The following is a 25,143-nucleotide window of genomic DNA, read 5'->3' as shown; positions in this document are numbered from 1 at the left end:
AAAAAAATTGTTTTTTTTTCTCTCCCCTTTTCTAAAATTTACGACTGAGTCTTCCGTATTTCAGGTAGTTTTTTTTTTTTTTTAAGTCGAAACTCTTTTCTTCGTCCTACATCTTGACCTAGTTTTATTATCATCTCTGGGTTAGTGGGGCATAAATTTTAAATTTTCAGGGTTACGGGAAAAGTTGGAGATCGAACTCTCACCCCACCCTTACTTTGTCGGAATTTTTATGGTAGTCAAAAAGTTTTTAAAGTAGGCTTTTGTCCGTCTTTACGCAACAAAAGAAAAGCATGGGGGCCCCATAAGAGCATAAAAAGTGTTATAAAATTCAATAACTATGCGTTTTAAAAGGACGTAAATAAAACATAATCTATTACAACAATTTTGTTATTGTTCACTTACTATGATTATAATTAATAATTACTGATTTTAATTTTTATTATTGATCACTCATAATTAACGTTATTATAATTCCCTCGCTATTATCATTACCTAATAGCTGAATACTTGTTCTTGGTATGGTGCGAAAAAAGTAAATAATCAATAAATCAGTATTAATCAATACTACGAAATCATGAACAAAGCCGGAAAGCATTTACCGAAACAATTACTTAAGCTTAAACAATTTCATTTTCTATTTTTATTGATTGCGGCCCTTTCCGATTGCTTTATGTTATCAGATTAAGGAAAATATATTTTGACAAGTTCATTTCTACAAAATGAAGATTAATTATAGTCAGTTCAGTATCACTTGGAATAATGTTCTTCTTCTTCTTCATAAGCGCAACAGCCTTTCACAGGCCAAGGCTGACTCGCAGATTTTCCTCCATCTGGCCCTGTCCGGTGCGACGGCCCGCCATCGGTTGACTCCCAATAGCTTGAGGTCCTTTTCAACGTCGTTTATCCATCTTGTAGGTGGTCGTCCCCTACGTCTCGTCCCTTCAATTGTGGAAAAAATCACTTTTTTATGTAATAATGTTATTACTCGCTGTCAATTCCTGATAGTCAAAAATTACTTTAATCAACAATTTTCTCTTGTACAGTACGCTAAAAAGAAAAATAATAATAAGTAAATAATAATAAAAATAAAAAAATAAAAAAAAAACGGATCACTTTCAATAACTATTGATCTAGTGATCGGATCTTTTCCATTTCAGGACTTAATCTTTATGGTTCAACAGGGTGACGCCAAATATGTTAATTAATTATTGCAGGCTGTATTTTAAGTTACAAAATCAGACACAAAAAGGTACTTTCTCTGAATAAACATACCTATTTTTTCGATGGATTCGGAATTCCGACCCTCAAAATATAGGGGGCAGCTGCAATCTTGGAAATATGGTCCCCATAGTATGGTCAAAGGACTGCTCCAAAGTTTAGACTTCTTAATGTTAATTTTACTTTTTTTCCTATTTCACCATATCTCGAGAACATTTAAAACGAATTGAAAAAAATTTTCACACAATTATAAAATTCATTTATCCAAGGAAGATTCCATGCAAAAAAAATAGCTTTTTGCAAATACTTATTAATTTATTTACTAATCGGCGAAACAATTTTGAATTATAAGGTATATAAATTTTTAAATCATATTAAAAATTAATTCAGAATAAAGATTAAATATATTCAGTATCATTAGGCATAATGTTATTACTCGAGGTCAACTCCTAAAAGTCAAAGATTACAATAATCAACAATCTTCTCTTGTACAGTGCTCCAAAATTAATGGATGACCCTGAACAACTTATGATTGGATCTTCCCGTTCTAGGACTCAATTTTAATATTTCGAGGGAGTTCTCCAAATATTCATTAATTAGTGCAGACGATATTAAAATTCCCTTATCAGACATAAACTTTCTCTGAATAAACACCCTTTTTTTCTACAAATTTGGAATTTGCTAGCCCCTATTCCTAGGGGGTAGTCGCAATCTAGGTTATGTAATCCTAATGGTTTGGTTAGGAAAGCGGTCGAAAATTTGGACCCCTTTATGTTAATTTTACTTTTTTGCATACTTCGCAGTATCTCGAGAACTTCAAAGCGAATTGGAAAAAAAATTTGCAGACAACTTTAAAATTCGTTGATCCAAAAATAATTCCATGCAAAAAAAATTGGTAAATATTAATACTTTTTATTATTTTATTTAATAATTGGAGAAAAAACCGTAATTATAAGGTAACAAATTTTTACATAATTTTTAAGTAAGCAATTTTGCATGGTAAAATACAAAATGTGAGCGAAATCGGTTGAATAGTTTCTGAAGTAAAGAATTTTAAAAGAGTCGTATATTTAAAATTCGATTTCTCAGGAACTATTCAATCTATTTCTCTCAAATTTTGCATTTTGTAATGTAAAATTACATTCTTTAAAATTATGTAAAAAATTGTATACCTTACAATTCAAACAATTTTTGACTAACAATAAATACAATAATAAAAAGCAATAAATATTTTCAAAAATTTATTTTTTTGCATTGAATTTTATTTGGATAAACGAATTTTATTATTGTGCGCAAAAAAATTTCAATTCACATAGAAAGTTCTCGAGAAATGGCGAAATACGCAAAAAGTAAAATTAACATTAAGCGATCCTTTAATTTATTAAATATGAAAGGTACAAAAATTTATTGAATATGACATCTGCATTATATAGGGCAACCCCTATTAAATTATGTTTTATTTCACGTGCTTTCTTTCCTAATACCATCACATTTTGTTGCCCGGTTCATCCTCTTAGGGTATTATCATTTGCTATTAAAATTTCTTATACGATAAATTGTGGAAATTTGTGGAAAATCAATATCAATTCCCTACTACCAATATATACAAATACAATTTGTGAAAAACCAATAATTACAATAATTTAAACAAAAAATCAAATACGATTCAAAACAAAATTATATAAAAAAATCTCTGAGCATGTGCAGTATGATAGAATCACTTTAAATTCTCAAGTGTTGCTCATTTTTTTTCCTCAAATTTTGAAATTATATTTTTATTATTAGTTAAAAGTTACTCTAATAAGTTTGTTTAATTTTATTGATTATATCTGCAGTTATAGTAAAAAAATGTGAAGCAAAAAAATTAGTTTTTTTATAAAAATGCCCATAACTCCATAAATATTCAAGATAGATTTACGAAATTTTGTGCAGTTACTGCAGATTAAAACCAAAGTAATCAATCATTAGTTACAATTTACAAACTTATCTCTGTATTTTTTTAGGATAATGTGTTCAAAAGCATTCTTTTTCAATTCCTACTATTAAGTCGCACTCTCCCTATACCTTGTTCAAATTTTCAATAGTTAATAAAATACTTTTTATTCATCCATTAAAGGTCAAATACATTTCAATCGTTAATAAAATCGTTCAAATGGCATTTTTTTTTCATATTCAAAATCGTTGAATTTTTCAATCGTTAATAAAATACTTTTTATTCATCCATTAAAGGTCAAATACATTTCAATCGTTAATAAAATCGTTCAAATTTTCGTTCAAATGGCATTTTTTTTCATATTCAAAATCGTTCAAATTTTCAAGTGTTAATAAAATACTTTTTATTCATCCATTAAAGGTCAAATACATTTCAATCGTTAATAAAATCGTTCAAATTTTCGTTCAAATGGCATTTTTTTTCATATTCAAAATCGTTCAAATTTTCAATCGTTAATAAAATACTTTTTATTCATCCATTAAAGGTCAAATACATTTCAATCGTTAATAAAATCGTTCAAATTTTCGTTCAAATGGCATTTTTTTTTCATATTCAAAGTCGTTCAAATTTTCAATCGTTAATAAAATACTTTTTATTCATCCATTAAAGGTCAAATACATTTCAATCGTTAATAAAATCGTTCAAATTTTCGTTCAAATGCCATTTTTTTTCATATTCAAAATCGTTCAAATTTTCAATCGTTAATAAAATACTTTTTATTCATCCATTAAAGGTCAAATACATTTCAATCGTTAATAAAATCGTTCAAATTTTCGTTCAAATGGCATTTTTTTTCATATTCAAAATCGTTCAAATTTTCAATCGTTAATAAAATACTTTTTATTCATCCATTAAAGGTCAAATACATTTCAATCGTTAATAAAATCGTTCAAATTTTCGTTCAAATGGCATTTTTTTTCATATTCAAAATCGTTCAAATTTTCAAGTGTTAATAAAATACTTTTTATTCATCCATTAAAGGTCAAATACATTTCAATCGTTAATAAAATCGTTCAAATTTTCGTTCAAATGGCATTTTTTTTCATATTTAAAATCGTTCAAATTTTCAATCGTTAATAAAATACTTTTTATTCATCCATTAAAGGTCAAATACATTTCAATCGTTAATAAAATCGTTCAAATTTTCGTTCAAATGGCATTTTTTTTCATATTCAAAATCGTTCAAATTTTCAAGTGTTAATAAAATACTTTTTATTCATCCATTAAAGGTCAAATACATTTCAATCGTTAATAAAATCGTTCAAATTTTCGTTCAAATGGCATTTTTTTTCATATTCAAAATCGTTCAAATTTTCAATCGTTAATAAAATACTTTTTATTCATCCATTAAAGGTCAAATACATTTCAATCGTTAATAAAATCGTTCAAATTTTCGTTCAAATGGCATTTTTTTTCATATTCAAAATCGTTCAAATTTTCAAGTGTTAATAAAATACTTTTTATTCATCCATTAAAGGTCAAATACATTTCAATCGTTAATAAAATCGTTCAAATTTTCGTTCAAATGGCATTTTTTTTCATATTCAAAATCGTTCAAATTTTCAATCGTTAATAAAATACTTTTTATTCATCCATTAAAGGTCAAATACATTTCAATCGTTAATAAAATCGTTCAAATTTTCGTTCAAATGGCATTTTTTTTCATATTCAAAATCGTTCAAATTTTCAATCGTTAATAAAATACTTTTTATTCATCCATTAAAGGTCAAATACATTTCAATCGTTAATAAAATCGTTCAAATTTTCGTTCAAATGGCATTTTTTTCATATTCAAAGTCGTTCAAATTTTCAATCGTTAATAAAATACTTCTTATTCACCCATTAAAGGTCAAATACATTTCAATCGTTAATAAAATCGTTCAAATTTTCGTTCAAATGGCATTTTTTTCATATTCAAAGTCGTTCAAATTTTCAATCGTTAATAAAATACTTTTTATTCATCCATTAAAGGTCAAATACATTTCAATCGTTAATAAAATCGTTCAAATTTTCGTTCAAATGGCATTTTTTTTCATATTCAAAATCGTTCAAATTTTCAATCGTTAATAAAATACTTTTTATTCATCCATTAAAGGTCAAATACATTTCAATCGTTAATAAAATCGTTCAAATTTTCGTTCAATGGCATTTTTTTTCATATTCAAAATCGTTCAAATTTTCAATCGTTAATAAAATACTTTTTATTCATCCATTAAAGGTCAAATACATTTTTTAAAAACTTGTAGTGGATGACATTTGATGTTAATACAGTTTCTTTTCAGATATTAATTCATTCATTAAATAGTAATGAGCGAGAAACAAAATGGAATTTTCTGATTGGTGAAGCGTTAGTCATCGTTTTAAATTTTACTAGAAGCTATTCAATTTTTCACATATTTTTAAAATAACATCAGTGATCAGTTCTAACTTATAGCTCTATTTGAACAAAAAAAACAGCTTATTGCGCACTTTAAAATATTTAATTATTTTATTTTCGCTGTGTCAGATAAATTCAATAAAGAACGTTACGTGGTAGTACGTGTGGTCCACGTCACCAAATGTATACTTTTATAGTTCTCTGATATACCACGTGCCTTTTTTTTTCAATTCCTACAATTAGTTCACTACTCTCCCTATATCTTGTTCAAATTTTCAATCATTAATAAAAATACTTTTCATTCATCCAATCGAGCTCAAATACATTTGTCACTTAATGTTAATACAGTTTATTTTCAAATATTAATTCATTAATTAAATTTACTTAATTAAATTTAGTTTTATATGAGAGAAAAAATTATAATTATTTAAGAAAAAGTAACTAAAATAAAAATTTTCTTTGTTGACCTAAGTAGGTCAACAAAGAAGTAACTAGGTTTTTAGGCTAAGTAGGTTTCTAATGTTATTTACAATTTATTGCCTGTCCTTAAAACTTCTAAAAGCCTTAAATATGAAAAATTTCATTACCTAAAATACACTTCTAAAGTCTTAGAATAATTTTCTTAGTATTTCTTAAAAAATATGAGAAAAAAAATGCCATAATTTTATCTAACCTCTGTATATCTCGAACGTGTTATAACGCGCCTTCTTTCAAAGTTTGCTTAATTTTGATAATATATTCTGTTAGTATTGGGCAATTTCAAGGATAGTTTATGAGACTTCTGTTATTTTTTGCTCAATGATATTTTTTGCTCAATGGAATTCGCTTAAAAAAATTTCCGTTCAAAAAATGTGGCTTATATTTCACGAAAATATTGTTACATGTCTTAAAATATTTATACAAATAGAGAATAATTTGTGAGACTTCTGTTAATTTTTACTCAACAGAGTTCGTTTAAAACATTTTCTGATGAAAAAGTGGGTTCATATTTTACGAAAATATCGGTACATGTCTTGAAATATTTAAATGACATTTTTATTAATAGATTATTTTGTCCAAACTACGAAATTATAAAAATTGGTGGCCCTGAAACTGACAACAAAAAAAATCTTTTTGAGAAATAGTTTGAAAATAAATCGCTTGAAATCTTTTTCTAGGAATAATTGGGTATAATATAGCCTACGTCACAGGTTGTGTTGTTCCTACTAAATTTAACCCATGAACGGCATTTTCTGCGAGCCTAACTTCAAGCCACAAATAAACAAACGAAGTGTTCAATCGTTTAAATAGCTGCTCGCCAGATTTTATTGCATTATAAAGAAAAGTTATTGAAACTAAATACAACTAAATAAACAACAACAACTAAAACAAATAACAACAACTAATAATAACAATAACTAAATGAACAACAACTAAATTCCATTCGTTTAGCATTGCGTCATATGTTGTTCCTACTAAATCGAAGTAGTTGTGTTTTTTTCATATTATACCCAATTGTGTTTCATTTCAAATTGTATCATTGAACTTTTATATAATTTTTTTACACTCCTGGATTAATTTTAAACTAGTTTCAAATGAAAAAATGGGCATCAAATTTTTTGAAAATATATTCCATAAACTATTTATATAAAGATAAATACGTCAATAAATATTTATAGAACATTTTTGTAAAATAATTTTGTTCAAATTACGATAAATTATAAACGTAGGCGGCACTGGAATCGTCTCTTGAAAATTCGTTTTAAACAGGTGGGATAATTTGTGTAGACACCTTTTCCAGATGCATTATTTCTCATTTTATTCTCAACTTTGCTTTATTAATAATATAGTTCGTTTATAATGTGTCCTCCAATAAAACATTTTCGAATTTTTTACATTTTTTGCACGGTGGAATTTATTTGAAAATCGGGAAAGAATTTGGGTGAAAGATTGGAAGTCAGATTTTCTGAAAAAGATAAAAATGTAGATGGCGCTGAAATCTACAATTGAAAAGCAGAATTTTTTTTTTCTTTTAGCTTTTTATTTTTATTTCAATAATGTAATTTGACTTTGCTGTATTATCTGGGGGAAAAAACTAAAATAGCAAAAATGAAAACAGATACTATGCAACATTAACATGAATAATTAAAAAAATTTAACTAAGGCATTTAAGAAAAGATATGTCGCAGTCTTATTTCAGTGTCAAAAACTTAAATGGTGTTGAAAAAGGCAACCCTACGCAGATTAATAAAAAAGAATTTCGATCTATTTTAGTCAAGACATAAAGGAAAAAATAGTTTCGGAGGACGATGAATAAATAAATAACGATGACTGAAATGAAAGAATAAAATAAAATAAAAAATAAAGTGAATAAAAAAATAAAATAAAATAATTGTAAAAGAATTAATAAGTAAATAAATACAATTTGGGGTCATGATGCCAGGAAAAAATTTTCTACAATTTTAAGCACTAAAATATTTCCCTGTCGTTGAACAGCAGATCCAATTTTCAGTTTACGACTTCCAATGCTCAACTCCGTATCCTTGTAATTTTGAACCCAATCCAGATGACTAGGGAACTCCTGCATCAAGTATTGTTAGAAATTTGCCTTTGTGGAGGACTTTTTGATAGAACTAACTCGCGTTTGCGTTACATGGAGAGGAAAACCACGGAAACCTCCTGCGGTTAATCTGATGGCAAGAAGACTCTACCCATGATCCGTCTACCACTGAGGATATTTTACGTCACCTCATTGGAAATTGAATGCTCTATCTCCTGAGCCACCACGCCTCTAACCAATTCATTTCCAATGAGACATTGCCCGCTAAATGTAAACGGTAATGTAAATGTTGCTATAAAATAATTCTGAAGCCATAAAACTGAAGAAGAAAAAAAGAATTCAATGAAAATTAAGTGCAATTTTCAAAAAAAAAAAAAAAAAGAATTAAAAAAATTCTCATGCGTATGTTTTTTGTTCTTAATTTGCATATAAATTAGTACTTTTGTTTCATGCTATAAACTAAGTCTGACAAAAAAAAGAAAGATTGATGAATCGCCGTGCGGCGCCAGTCTATACTTAGATAAAACAAGCTCTCTGATTGGTGAGGGAAAATTTTAAAGGATTTTTTAACACGTGATTCAGCTTGAGTGTTATAAGTTATAAATATAGCTTATTTTATGGGGGAAACAGATAATTTCGTTTTTCAGGCGAATAATGTGAAAATTTAAATTAAAACTTATCTAAAATTTCTCATTTAAATTCAAAAGTGGAACTTCAATTTCTTGGGCATGTCTATATTTCACTATTTTAATAGCGTCTATATTAACATCTGGGAAATAGTTTGGGAATTTTTATAATTTTTAAATTCCGAAAAGTAAAATATGGAAAATTGAATGATATGCAAATTGGTATTGAATATAATTAATCATTATTTTAATACGGTTGATCATCTAAAAACGTGTTTTACTTAATCTAATAACACAAAATGACCACCGGGAAGATCAATAATTGATAAAGACAATAATTTAAGAATATAGAAGATATAGGAAGATAATAATTTAAAATTGTCTCATAGTGAACTGATCGTAAAGGCACGGTTCCCAGTAGGTCACCGAAGTCAAGCATCACTTGCTGCGGTCAATAAGGGGGTGGGTGACCACTTTAATCAGTCTGCGTAGGGATCCAGGGTGCACGGTATATGGTCCTTGTTAAACTGATCTACCGTAAAGTGCTCCGCTTCGCTCACGGGTCGTCAGGCTACTAAAGCAAGGGAGCTATCCCCTCTGCAGAGGATCAAAATTGCAATGACATGTCTTCAGATCATCCTCAGGGATGTTTCTCAGACCATCGGGCAGCTCTAGTGCGACTTAAATACCTACCTTAAGTACCTACAATTTAAAATTATTTTAGCTTTACTACTTCGATTGGTATTTATTGATTTGTGAATGATCTCGTTATGTTGATTAGTAACAATTTGATGTTTATTATTTATATTAATCAACGAACCGGAGGTATTTAGCTAGTAAAAAATAAATGAACGATTAATCGATATTAATCAACATTCTGAAATCATGCACAAAGCTTAAGGGAATGAAAGGAATGAACAATAATGAAACTAAAACAATTTGAAGTTTTCTTATTTATTTTTATGTGTAGACTTAAAGTTATTAACCATCTCCTGTGATCAGCTGTTTCACATTTTTTAAATTAAATCGAGATTTAACTTGACTTTTTGACTTTTACGTGTTAGCACTTTCAGATCTTGGACGTTTTGAGGAATTTTTCATATTTGATGAAAATTGGTATCTCCGTGAATTTCTTTCATTAGGAATACAGTACACTATGTGCTAAAATTTTAAACAAACAAACAAAAATATGCTAATTACCCCAATGACACTTTCGATTGATAATAAAGCAAATTAGTAACTTCGATAAAAATCAAACAATAAATTTTGTTACTAAGGGCTTTTTTTGCCACAATGAAAAGAACTTCAGCTATTATAAACTTTTAAGTTTAAAGAATACTTGTATCTAAAATAGTAAATAATACATTTTGAACAAAAAAAATATTTTAATAGCTCTATTAAAGAACTAAAGGCAGCACAACTAAGTAAATGAATATTTAAGTAAAAAAGTTAATATCATTCTTTAAATTCCTATGACATTTTTAGTTTGGTGATTAAAATGGACTTCAGATTGCCCGAAAGATTATTTAACTTTCTTAAGCCTAGACGATAAATGTTTTGCTGAATATTTAGATTAAGGATTTGGAACTTAACTGATTTGAGCCTTAAATGTGAGTTCACAAACATATAAACATATAATTTATATTCGTTTATTGCATCTATCCGCTGTTGGTGTAAGTAAAAATTTAGATTATTTTTATAAATTTTTGTGAATTGTTCATTCAAAAGATATTAATATTAGGTTAGATATTTAAATATTTGCGTTTAAAGTAGATGTCGAAAAATAAAAATTATTATTTTTGCTAGGCAACAACAAGTTAGCATTAGAATTTATATAAATTTAAACGCTTTAAAATTGAGAAGCACCGACCGGATTGCGTAATGGTCTGGGCACTGAAAGGTCGAAAAGGTCCTGGGTTCGAATCCCAGACAAGGCATGGATGTTCTTTCATTCTCTGTACTATCTGTCCTTACTGTGGGAACAGCGTTGGTCCACCTAATATGGAGCTCCTGAAAGAGTGTTCGTCAAATCTCGTCATTTGTGACACTGTCACAAATGACGAGTGTCAATCGGTTGGACGTTGAGAAAATAATTGAGATGCCATTTACCCGGTGAACATAGTTATGAGCCACGATGGCTCAGGGGATCGAGCGTTCGTCTTCTAATGAGGTGAACCGGGTTCAAATCCCAGCGATGGTTGGTCGATACGAAATCCGCATCCGGCTTGCACCGGCCACAGTGCTGACGTGAAATATCCCTCAGTGGTAGACGGATCATGGGTTAGAGTCCCCTTGCATTCAGGATAACCGTGGGAGGTTCTCGTGGTCTTCCCCTCAAAGTAACGCAAATGCGGGTTAGTTCCATCAAAAAGTCCTCCACTAAGACAAATATCTCTCAATACTCGATCCAGGAGTTCTCTTGTCTTCTGGATTGGGTTCAAAATGACAAGGCTACGTAGTTTAATATTAGTAGTCGTAAACCCAAAACTAAGGTCGGTTGTTCAACGATGATTATGAAATTATAAAATAAAAGAAATAAAATAAAATTATATATGTTAATATGTTAAATATAGTTATATATGTTTAAAATTCCCAGTGGCATACTCTTTACATATACATAGTGTTTCTTTAGTTTTTGATAGCTCGATAGCCAGCGTATTTGCTTTTAACACTCGTATTTGCCTTTAACACGCGTATTTGCTTTTAACTCGAGTATTTGTTTCCAACACGCGTATTTACTTCAGCATTTAAACTATGATCTTAACGAAGTTTAATTAGGGTTTTCATTTTTTTCTCGAGATTTCGTCTACTTCAATTTCTTAAAATATTTTCTCACGGTGCTGTTTCTTTGACAGTGCAAAGTTGAGACAGTGATAAAAACACAATTTTCAATATTGCATGCAAACCACTCAACGTAATGGATTGAAAATATCAAAAAAATGATTCAAACAAAATAGTATCAAGCTGAAACAATAACCGCCAGGCAAATCAAAAGATATTAATGAAAGTTTAAACTGTAACACAATGGATTTCAACAATGGAATTTTGTATTTTCGATATTGCGCCCGAACAGCATGATGCTGGAAAATGGTGATTGTTTACAAATACAAAACACCCCTTGAAAATTTACTACCTGCAAAAAGAAAAAAAACCTCATTCAAATTGATGCTCTTGCTCTTGAGTCATTATCTCGAGTTTTTAACGTTGACTTTTGAGTCAACCAGACTGATTATCAAGGAACTCTTTTAGTCTAATTAATTATTTTGATTAAACAGAGCTCTAAGTTCGTAAACATCAATAATGTCTTATTTTAAATTAATAAAAATGGACTACAGTTTAATTTATAACGATGCCTAATGTTAAAGCAATGAAAAAAATTCACAATTAAACGTCACTCTCACTACCAGAGTGATTGAAACTTTCAAATGAATTTTAGAGCCGGTGGCTAAAGTTACCCCTTACACCCGCTATCTGAATTTCAGGACACAACTGGAAATTGCTATAGAGTAAAAAAAGACACACAGAGACCCTTTCCACTATTGTTACAGTTTGCCTTGTCTGATCATTGGCTTGTAAGTGATACCTTACCCTTATAAAGATGTATCTGACCACTCACCAAATGTAAGCGATATTACACAGCCAAAGTCAGCTGATCAGACACTACTATAAACTATATTTGACGCAGAAGTAAAGTTATATGAATAATATTTCAAGTCTTTCACTCATCTTTTTATTATTATTATTATTTTATTTTGCATTTCAGCTGCTTCTTGTTGTTTATTTCGTATAATATTGCGCTTTTATTCTTCAATAATTATTTGTTAGTCGGGTTTTATTTAAAACCAGTTTTATATATATAGAAAATATATTTAGTGTCTTTTCTTTAAAGAAAATACTCATAAATATCTGAAAAAATTTCTGGAAACTTTTTGAGAAAATTTAAATTTAAGAGAAAGTTTAAATTATTTAAATTTAAAGGACGCGTTAAAATCCTCAGGTCTATTTAAAAAAAAAAAGAAACAAAATTTAATTTTTTAGGTTTATAACTTGCACTTTTTACCCTGTGTTTCCCCAAACGTTCCTAGATTACAAAACTATGAAATATAAATAAAAACATCATTTTTTTTTGTCAATTATGTTATTTCTCAATCAAAAACAAAAAGAAAAAAAAATAGAAAAAGTAAATTATTATTTATTTTCTTGACATCAATCTGTCGTCTCCAAGTGAATCATGAAAGAAGCACCTAACTTAAAAATAAACAAAGAGAATGGAAAAGTAAACATTTATTCTCCTAAATGCAACAAAACTGTCATTTATCTAATAAAGAGATGATGAAGAAAGAAAAGATAAGATGAAGTGTTATCAAATGGAGCAACAGATGGAGAGAAAAGGTGCTCTCTCAGTTTAAAAAAGAACTGATAAACGTCCATCACTACCTTCGTCTGCTTAACATTCATAATAGTTTCTTGCACACATGGTCATCTTGTTGTTGTTTGAGTCTTTGGATACACACATCTTATCAAAAATTTGTTCTTCGCTTTTAAATTTCCCCTCTCTTTTTCGAAAAAAAAAATAATAGTTATAATTTTCGACATACCGGATATACAAAATTAGACTGATAAATTTTGTATATTCAAAGATGAAAGATGGTTAAGGTTGAGAAATAATTGTTGCAGTGAATTCATCTAACCAGTCTTTCTTTTTTCCTCTTGAATTCCGAGTTTTAGTTCAAAAATACTCCGACAGATGGTGCTGCAATTCATTTTTACCAATTTCCTGTCTCATTTTGATTTATAAAAATTTCTGATTATGATTTATCAACATTTGAAAATGTTTATAAAATTTTTTCTTTTGTTGAAAAATTTTGAAAATCGTGTAGTGAATTTCAGTCATTTTTCTTCAAAATCTTCATTATTCGTCTGCGAAAAAAATAATAGTTTTAATTTTTTAACATAAAGAATGTCTTAAATTAGATTGATGATTTTCATAAGTTTATAATAAAAATAAAAGATAAAGTTTAAAAAGAATTTGCATCTAATTCATTAGGTTAAGTCATATTTTTTTCTTCAAGAGTCTACTTTAGTTCAAAAATACTTTAACAGATGGTGCTGTAGTCTCTTCGATCATTTTCCTGTTGTGTTTTAATTTAAATAAATTCTGTTTTCCTTTTATGCTATCTGAACTGATGGTGGATATAAAATAACAGTAATATAAATTTTTCATTGAAGGATTTCTAAAATTGTAGTCTGAATTTTAGTATTTTTTCTTCAAAATGCAAGTTCAAAATCTTTATTTTCCTTTTGGAGAAAAGAGAATAATAGTATAATTATTTTAATATATTGAATATTTTAAATTAGATTCACAGTTTTTGTACATTTATAGCTTAAAAATATTGAAGGTTAAAAAAAAAATTGTTGCAGTAAATTCATGTCACAAATCCTATAAGTTTCTTCCAAAGTTCCTAGTTTTATTTCAAATAGGATCCGGTAGATGGTGCTGTAAGTCCTTTCGACCAAGTTCCCGTTTCAAAACATCATGTGCTTAAAATTTGATTTCTCCAGGACTGTTCGATTGATTTAATTCAAAATTTGTATTTTGCTTTATAAAATTTCATTATTTAAATAGATAGAAAAATTTATGACTTTGCAATGCAAAATTTTTTCAATTATTATTGCATAAAATGGTAACAAAAATAAAAAAATAATGAACAATTAATAAAAATAAATATTAGGAAGATCATTCCCCTGACCAAAAATTTGGAATCATATTTCTTAGATTGCGGCCTTAACATTTTAAGAATTAGAAGTCCATATTCGTCGAAAAAGATGTGTTTATTCAGAGAAAAAGGGACTAATTTTGTGACTAATTTCGTAACTTCAAATATCGACTACATTAATGAATTAGCATATTCGAGGTCACTCCCGTATATTATTAAGATTGAGTCCATGCTCGTGAAGATCCGATCACTAGATAAAAAGTTTTTCAGTGCTTTTCATTTTTGTATAAATTTTGTTTCCAATGAACGATGTTTCTGTGAAGAAAAAAAAACTCCTTCTAATTTAAACTGATGGAGTTTCTTTTTTTATTTTAAAACTTTTTATGTTTTCTTCTTACGATAGTAAGTAACTTTATGTTGACATATGAGATGTTTGTTTGAATTTTTTTTTCTTCAAATATTACATGTCTTCATTTTTCAGAAGAGCTCAAAAATAATCTTTCTCTTCTTCCTTGCTTCTGTTTTCAAATTTGTTTTATTTTCTTATTCTTATTATTTTATTTCTAATTATTTTATTTTATTTTTTGATTTAAAAGACTTCAATTATTAATTTTTTTTTCTAAAAAAGAAAAGAATTTTAATACAGATCTATTGATTTCTTTTGAAAAAAGAACCGTTGAAATATGAACATTTGTACCTTCTTTTAAATGTTCTTTTTCCTTAAAAATTTCAATAGGGTTAAAAAAAAATTTACAAAAAAATGAAAAGCCGGTTTCTTCCATACAGCAGAATTTATATTTAAGCGAAAAATTATGTATTCACTTAAATTTGATGCTTTCAAAACTGATTTGTATCAAATTTAACTTAAAATTTTAAATAATTTTTTTTTTACCTTCTGTAACCCGCTGGGTATATAAAATATTTTTTTTAGAACAGCGATTAAGTGATAGATAATAATTTATATTCCTGTAGATTATTCCAAATTGCAGGGTATTTTGTAAATATTTAAAAAAAAAATTTCTCCATAAATACATTTTTTTTTAAATAAAGCAGCAATGTCAAGTTTTCTAAACTTTTCACCATATTCTGCTTACAGTTAAAAAAGGACTGAGAAAAATGAGAAAATAAATAATAATAAATAATAAAAATAATAAAAAGTAAATAAATAATAATAATAAAATAATAAGTAAAAAAAAAGAGAAAAATTATTCTTTCTCAGTCAAAATTTAAATTATGAATTTAAAAACATTTAACTCACACAGATGCTTTTCCAGCCTTATGAGAACAGGAAATGCTAGGACAAAAGCCTTTCTTTCCCCATTTTTGAATTTTTCAAACATCGCGTAAAGGGTTTTGAAGGCCTTCAAGTCGTGGACGACCTTTGTAGGGTAAGCATAGTACAAAAAAACTTGTAACCCTGAAAGAGTTCTATGCCATCGTGTTGCATGGGCTTCTGTTATTAGTTCTTCTAGACCCTGGTTTCCTAAAGGGTTATGAAAGCAAAAATGCAAATTGAATACTGCACACGTTGCTCACAATGATGTGAAGGATGAATTGTAAATCAGAATTTAAAGGTAAGTTTGGTTTTTTACTATTTTAAACCAATTAAGTTTTTCTTTGTTTCAAAGAAAACAAAACAATAAATTTGTTAACTTATTATTTTTAAAATATATGACAAATTAAGTCCCTTTATTAATTATTTAAAGTGCAGAAAATAATTTCTGTCACACGCTATTTTACTATTACTATTTGTGCGCTATTTTTAACACGGTAAAACAAATGTTATCTATAATCGTTGAAAAAATAAATTTTATAATTGAGTGGAAAACTTTATCGATTAGCACTACAACTTCACCGCCTATAGACTTAGGAAATATATTATTATTAAGGAGCCCAACTTTTCGACAACTTTCCAAGGGATATTATTTAGACCTTATTTTCTAGTATCTCCGTTTAAATACGAATCAATAAAACGAATTTTAACACAATTTTTTTTTTTTTTGAATTATATTTTCTTAAGTAAGGTATTTTTTGTTCGTAGCTTAAAATATTGTCTTCATTAATTAATTATCTGGTTCAGTGTTAAACCCCCGAACCATAAAGATTGAGTCTTAGTATGTGAAAATCGGATCATTAGATTAGAAATTATTCAGGGGGTCCACTTTTTTTTATTTTGCGCACTGTAGTCACATTCGCTGCAATGTCTCGAAACTCAATATCGCTACCAACTGTAAAATGTTTACTACACTTTGCTAATTACTTCAAAATTTATAAAGTGTTAAATTAAAGTGTCAATTTCATAAAATTCAAACTGAGTTAAAATGCTGCTTTAAAATTTATGAAAGTTCATTCATTTCGATTTACTACAAAAGAAAACGTAATTTAAGTACATATAATAAATGGTGTTGTTAAAATAAATAAATGATAAACTTAAAAATATTTACGTAATGTATTGATTATTAGGAAGTATATTTATTTCTCATAAGCACATTTTATTAGAAATTATGGTTCAGAGGTAATTAGTCATATAGTTATTATTAATAATTAATTTTTGGCTAAGTAATTTTTTAAGCTATTTACTAAAAAAATAAAAAATAAAAATTAAGAAAAAATGGGAAAAGTTCTCTCAATTTTTAAAAAAAAATTCATTTTAGAAACATCAGGTAAACCTTTTTCTCCTGACCACAAAATAAAACTGAATCCTTGTATTCCTTACAGCCTGACACTTTTCTGTTCGAAACTATAAAAGTCAACTCAGTAACAATTTATCGAAAAGATATTAGAAGTATTTCATAATACCAACATTACGTTAATGGTTCAGAATCATAAAACTTTTTATAAAGCATTTAATAACATCTTAGGAAAACATAACTTTCACATAATTTTTTCTATGTTATCTGTTTGTTTTTTTTTTTTTTTAGGTAGCAGATTTTAAAAAAAGTAGCAGAAAAGATTTTTTGTACTTTTGACTCCATAATTACGAAATTTGGGTAAAAAATTTAACAATATGAATGCACTGGTCACTATCTTAACTTATCGAAATGGTGGGATTTCAAATATATGAAAGAAATTATATAGGAGAGGGGGTGTTTTCTTTTCATTATTTCAATATGGGTGGTAAAAAAATGTAACCTTGCGACCACATAAAAAACTTTAAGAAATAATAAATTTCCTAAAGAATTATAGAAAAAAAGATCGACCAAATTTAGTTAATCTCGATATATTTAGATTTCTTTAACATCACGTGATGCGGTGAACCAGACGGTGATAAATGTTTACGTTGGTGCGAATGTTTGGACAGAACATATTGATATTTTCTCATCCAAACAGACACTCCCAATATCGTCCAGACATCACTCATCTCTACTACTAGCTCAATTTAACATGTGTGCTTCATGTGTTGAAAGAGAACTTTAGTGAATTTTTCGCAGCCGGTCATAACACCAAATGTTCTTTAAAAAAATCTACTCTCATGTTATCAATCAACCGATGAAAGATGTAAAAGTGATGTTTTTTATTTTTATTTTAACAGTATTTTGCTTTGAGAAAAAAAAATAACATTTCGCAGAGTTTTAATTTATTGTGTTACTTTAAAACAAGGCATGAAACAAAGTAATTAATATTTATTTTTAAAAAAAAGGCGTTTAGTAATTACAATTGATAAATTTAAAAAAAAGAAAGAAACTTTTCATTTTTTTCCTCCCTTTGAAGCTGATACTATCGTAATTATTTTTTCCAAGAAAATTAAAAACGTAGCTAGTTTCAATAAAAACTAATTATTAATTGCAAAATATTTCATTTAAAAAGTCAACTGCGAAAATTAAGTAAGAATATTTACGTTTATAACATTTATGCACATTGAAGATTGTAAATTAATATTCAAGCAAAGAAAAAAAAAGAAATCTGACCAGCCCCAGTACAAGAAGTGGATAAAATCAACATCAAAACAAATTTAATTGGAGGTTGAAGGTTAAATGTGTTTCAAATTATCATATATTCTCTATTCCACTCCTCTTTATTCCACTATTCTCTGTTTTCTCCCGCAATCAAACCTGTGTGTTGTTTATAACACACGCCCTCCCTTGCAGTAATTTTTCAGATTTCAATAGTGTTTGTTTTATTACTCGCTTCAGAATTTATTTGCAACCCCAATTGCGCACTGACTTTTAGATATATTCCATCAATTGCGGTAATAGAGGTTTTGTTAGCAGCAACCAGTTGTTTACACTACTTCACTTAGAAATGAAACGTAATCCAAATAGTTGCTACTAGTAGCTAATTGATCTCTGACAAATTTATAATAGGCAGGTAAGTAATCTTCGACTTCCCTATAGGTTCTCTATAGGGTTACTGCGGATAGAAAAAGTAACAATTCAAATGAATTATCTTTCCTTCTTAAAGAAGTTAACTTGCTTATTATAGTTTGACTTCAGAATCCAAACGTTTATGGAAAAAAATTTGTGTTAGCACTCACAGAAATAAAAATATATTGTTTATTCTAGAAATCATAGTTTCTGAGCAACGTCTTAAGTTACAATAGCGCCTTAACTTTTTAAATTGAGATGCACATTTTAGAAAAGTTATGCAGGGGGTATGCAATTACTATTTTTTACAAATATTTAATTTACAAATATTATTATTTTATAAGAAATATTTATTAATTATTTTTTTATAAAATATTATCCAAGCAAATAACAAGCAATGAAATTGTGGAAACGTGATCCATAGACAAACCATCAGAAGTGAATGAGTGTCCATCACTTCCGCGCTGCAAATGTCTTGCTGATTCAATGCATTTTACTTCTTGATCTAGATTTCTGGGAATACTGTCTTATTCTGAAAATCGTGATTTAAAGACTTTTATAGTATTTCATATATTTTATATAATTTAGTGACTTTCTTATTTTCCGATTTTATTTTCAGAAATGCCTTCTAGCGTTTCACATTTTACGTTTTTTTTTTTCTTCTTTTCTGTACGTTTAATCCGTTTTTCATGTGATAACACGATTGGTTCAATAATTTTCTCTTTATTTTGTGATACTGATGATACTATTTATACTGATGATGGTACTCGTCTGAACATTAAAATAGTTGTTGTAATGCATCTGAGAAAGATCACACTTAGAGTTCAAAACGAATCTATCCATGGTTTATTCGTATTGTAGTATAGTAGATACAGATTCTCTCTGACAGTTAGTGGAACATTAAGAGGTCCAAAAAACTTGATCAAACTTGGCCAAAAATCGATACACTTGATTCGAAACAGAATCTTAAAGTTTTTCACAAAGGTGGTAAAACACACGTTTACCTAGCAGCAAAAACATTTCAGCTTGAACAGAGTGCACCAGATGTCTTCATTTAGTCAGTGGTGAAAGCAAATAAAGAAATCTTTGAACGCAAATCCTTACTTTGTCGTGTCGTAACATAAACTTTCAGAGACTGCCAAACAGTAGATGCAGGAACAAAATCACAGTGATATCTTTCAGAATGCTATGAGATATTTAACAGTAATGCATCTCTGCAAGTGATCATTCATTCAACTTATTTTGACCATAGCTATCAAATTTCAGAAACAAGTGAAGAATTCTCAGCTACTGACCTGCTCACTAAAGGAATGAAAAAGAGAAAGAGCTGAGTACCAGGCAACATTTAACCTACCATCCATTTTGCATAAAATCGATCACAACAAATGTAGTAAAGTTAACTATTAAAACTTACTTAAAATAAAAACAATTACTAATTTCCTAATTGACGTTTAAGACGACAGTTCTGAGTCCTCTTGAACAGCCGTGCGACTACCAGAAATAGTAAAGGTAAATGATCCCGTGCAAAACAAAAGTCGAATTTTGATAACATCAGTCACACAACGCTTTTGAGTTCGTCAATTAACGGAACGTCGCACTGTTTTCAGCAGAGTAAAGAACTAAATCCTGACTAAAAATTTATAAAAACTTGAAAAAAATCACGCTTTTTTAAAAAAATTGTTTTTAGATGGCTAAGATTTTTTAAACAAACACGCCTTACTTGTTATGCTTGCTTAATAGCTTATGTTACTTAAATAAACTAAATTCTGATCAATGCTTTAATTTTTTACATTTGCGCAGCGTTATAGAAAAGAAAAAAAAACGTAACTTAACTAAGTTTTTTTTAAATTTTCACTGTGTATCTCTTGGCTCATTATTCTAGATCAGAACAACCCAAATCTCACCACGTGAAGATGTTTGGACGTATTTTTATATTTCTCTAATTATTCCGTGGCTATATTGTCTAAATAATAAATCCAATTTTTGTCAGATAAACTTGTTTATTTTTCTGGGATAAATATCCCTCTTTCATAACAAAATTCAGATGCATCTCACACGGTCAGGAATTATACTTAAATTCTGCAAAGAAACTACATCCATATACAGTAAAGAATTTGAACTAAACTGCTATGGAAATGCAGTAAGCCGAAAAATACTACTCCTTTCAAAAACTTTGTAACTAGCTATGTAATGTAATAACGTGATGTAATGTAATAATGTAAAGTAAATGTAATGTAAAAAACAGATCGAAAATTTTGATGGTTGAATAGGTAGGGTGCATGTGGAACTCGACGGTCAACCCTCTTCACGAAGAGAATTCTGACCTGACATAATGAGCAAAGAGATACGAGGGTTGCTATTTATATTTCTGGCCTAATAATGAAAAAACAAATTTGTAGGATCGAAATTGGTTTTATTGCTTTTCAAAATATTCTCCGTGATGATCAATACACTTTTGCATGCGTTTGAACCAATTTTCAAAGCACTTTTTTCAGTCCGATTGAGGTAACTCCAAAACATGCATTTTGAATGCATCAACCGCTTCTTCGAGGGTCGAAAATCGTTGTCCAAGTAATTTATTTTTGATGTGTGGGAATAAGAAGAAGTCATTGGGTGCCAAATCAGGGCTGTACGGCGGATGACCCGATCTTTCGCTACGTCAGAAATGCCTTTGTTTGAGTCGATGTGTGAGAGCTCGCATTGTCATGATGAAGAATGATTCGCATGTTCTTCTGCTTTTTTCGAATTTCTCCGATGACTTCTGGCAAACAAATGGTCGTGTACCATTCAGAATTGACCGTCCTGCGTTGCTCTAACGCCACTGTAGCCACATGACCGTTAATGCCGAAGAAACAGGCAATCATTTGTTTCGATGTGCTTCTTCCTCGAACAACTTTTGTTGGTTTTGCCTCGTCTTGGAAGACCCATACAGTTGATTGCTGTTTTGTTTCCTGCTCATATGCATAGATCCATGATTCGTCACCTGTGTAGATGTTATACACAGCCTTTGATGTACCTTGAACGTATTTTTCCATCATTTCCTTACACCAATCGACACGATCCTTTTTTTTTAGCGTTTGTCAGATTATGCGGGATCCAACGCGAACAAATTTTTTTTACGCTCAAATGTTCATGCAATATTTTATTGATGCTAGTCATACTAATGTCCAAAGACGCCTCTATCTCACGGTATGTCACATGACGATCTTGCTTTATCAGTTCACGCACAGCATCGATCTTTTCTGGCACAACAACGGATTTTGGACGACTTGCACGGGATTCGTCCTGGATCGAACATCGACCACGATTAAATTCGTTATAACAATTTTTTGCAGTGCTGTAGGATGGCGCTTTATCGTTGAATAAAGAATTAAGTTCATCGAATAACTCTTGTCTTGACAATCCACGTCGAAAGTTATGAAAAAAAAATTAAAATTTGGTAACTAAGTAGTATGCATTTCAATGAATAAAATGAAACAAAAATCATTCAAAAATATTAATTAGTTACTGAGTAAATGACGGAATTCCGGACACATGATTATCCGCACATTAACAAGCTGGGAGTGAAATCGCTCATCTCTCTGAAAAAAACTCTTTATACTACATTTAGTTAAGCCTTGCTGCCGTCAATAGTAGTTGGACGATTTTTTACGCCCTTCGAAATAAGTACCAACATAGTTCATTAGCCGAAAATGATTATAAAAATATTAGTGCCGATATTAATTTATTTCGAGCAATATAATTAATTATTTTTGGAAATAGATAAATTTTTTAGTAAAATTTTTGGCGATGGGTATTACTGCTATTTTTATATTTTATTTCATATCCGTCGCTGAACAGTCGACTAAATTTTTGGGTTTACGACTACTAATGTTCAACTCCGTTGCCTTGTAATCATTTGAACCAATCCAGAAGACAAGGAAACTCCTGTATCAGTACCCTCAGAGGTATTGATTTGTTATGGGAACATGGAAGACTTTGTGACTCGACAGATTTAACGTGGAACAGTCACCAATCATCAATGTGTATTACTGCTATTATTTCAATATAAACAAAGCATACAAATACTGGTATTAAGAAACCTCTGTGGAAATAAGTTTTTACCGAATATAAGTCTCATACCGAAAGAGGTATGAGAAGGGAAAAAAATTTGATGATAGTAATTTTTGACTATCAGGCAGGCATTGACCTTGAGCAACAGCATTATGCCAAATGAAACTGAAGGAGCCTCGATGGCTCAGGGGATAGAGCTTTCGTCTTCCAATCAGGTGAACCAGGTTCGAGTCCCAGCGATGGCTGGTCGATACGAATCCGCATCCGGCTTGCACCGACCACAGTCTGACATGAAATACCCTCAGTGGTAGACGGATCAGGGGTTAGAGTCCCTTCACCGTCAGGCTAGGTTCTCGTGATCTTCTCCTCCACGTAACACAAATGAGGGTTAGTTCCATCAAAAAGTCATCCACGTGGGTAAATTTCTTTCGATATTTCAACCACGAGTTCCCTTGTCTTCTGGATTGGATTCAAGTTTACAAGTCTATGGAGTTGATCATTAGTAGTCGTAAAGTCAAAAATTGAATCGGTTGTCCAGCGACAGTTATAAAATAAAATTAATTAGTTTATTATAATTATTTTATTTTATTATAATTATTTTTATTATTATGAAGAAATTAACTTCTGAAACATGTTTTGCTTATTCTATTAACATAAAGTCACCAAAAGGGGAAATAAATAGTAAAATTAAAAAAAATTAGAACTGTTTTAATATAATTAATTGTGTTGATATAAGCCTTTCAGTTTTGTGCGTGATTTCCTGGGTTTAATTTATACTGATTCAATGATCTATTACACTTTTTTAACCACGCACAAAGAACGGGTTTTCAACTAGAAATATACAATTTTTAATAATTGTTTTCTACTTTTTGTTTTCTACAGACAAGGAATTTTACATTTGCGTGCAAATTATTTTTTCATGAAAATAATTCCTGACGTATAACACCTAATTTAAATTATTAGGACTATATTTTCTAGATGACTTAGGCAACCCCTAATATTTTGGGAGGAAATGAAGTTTGTTTTTAGAAAAAATATGCTTTTTAGGCAGATCTCGCCAGACCAATTAAGTAGCATGTTCTGTATTCTCAAACAATTAAAGTTATATTTTGGTGTATGAAAATCCGAATGTATAATCAAAAGTTGTTCCGTTTTTGAACTGTAAATAATGACTACAATGCCATAACTTCACTCTAGTTTCGCATTCGTTAGTATAATACTAATTAAAATAGTTTTACAATAAAAAATATCATTTAAATTTTTTTTTCAAATATTATGAATTAAATGTACTTATTTCAAATAAAACATTTTCTCTTTTAAAATAATTTAACAAGAATAAAAAAACATATAAATTGACATTAACAAATAATTTATTATAGTCCGTATATTCGAAGCGACATTAAAAACTTACCGCCAGCATTAAGAAACCACTGTTCGTCAAACACGAGGCTTAATTAAAATGAAATGTGAAATTAAGGGGAAAATACTGCCATATTGAAATATAACGCCGGAAAAACAACGAAAATTGTCAATTTATGAGGGCTCAAAAACAAAGGTGGAGTATTATGATCGATTAAAACCTTACAAATTAATTAATTATTTGTTTGTACGACTTCGTAGCTTCTGCGCAGTGTGATCATTCATTATGAAAATTAGTAACAGCTTATTTTTTTTTCTGCTTAGTTTTGTTCATTCTATCACTCCTGCACTTCATTCATTGCACGGATATTCCTAAGAATAGCGCCATCTATCGGAGGTTTAAAACATTCGCTGTGAGGAAGGGAAAAAAACGTCTCTTGTAATTTGTAATAAAAAAATATATGCTACACGTTCTAATTATCGAGAGTCCACGTGGGGTCATTATGAAGGGGGCGTGTAAAATTTTTTTTAATGATTTGAATAATTTTTGTTGAACCTAAAAACTAGCAAATAATTAAGTGCTGTATGAAAAAAAAAATTTGGAAGATATTACGGAGGGGAGAGAAATTTTTAAAAACAAATGGTGGATATATAAAAAATATTTAAAATATATGCATAATATATATTATAAATATATGTATAAGACATAAAAATGGTGGTTTTAATGTAGTGGATATTAATTTTTCAACCAAACTTATTGTATCTTCAATTTACTTTTCACAAGCACAAAGTAACAAATAAGAAAAATACATTTATCACCAGTGATTTAGTTGGACTAAAACCAATTTTTTCGGTCTTTTTTTTTTTTTTTTTTTTTTTAGGGGGTAGATATTTTTTAAGCCATTTAAAAGTGCGCAACTTCACTAAATAGAAATAAAAAGTTTTGTCAAAGAACAA

The 25,143-nt window shown here is 29.1% G+C and overlaps 1 long non-coding RNA gene across 1 annotated transcript; it reads right to left on the bottom strand.

Moving 5' to 3' along the window:
- Positions 1-625: 625 nt before the first annotated feature.
- Positions 626-24,564, bottom strand: LOC147816643 (uncharacterized). The gene is made up of 2 exons (XR_015428574.1): positions 24,239-24,564; positions 626-1,047 (listed from the first exon to the last, which is right to left on the bottom strand). It is a non-coding gene; the product is annotated as an uncharacterized LOC147816643 (long non-coding RNA).
- Between the last annotated feature and the right edge of the window lie 579 nt (positions 24,565-25,143).

The sequence above is a fragment of the Parasteatoda tepidariorum genome, chromosome 1, assembly GCF_982258835.1.
Source record: "Parasteatoda tepidariorum strain Cologne lab strain chromosome 1, Ptep-v5.0, whole genome shotgun sequence".
Taxonomy (NCBI): Eukaryota; Metazoa; Arthropoda; class Arachnida; order Araneae; family Theridiidae; genus Parasteatoda; species Parasteatoda tepidariorum.
This window is presented reverse-complemented; position numbering and strand designations above follow the sequence as displayed.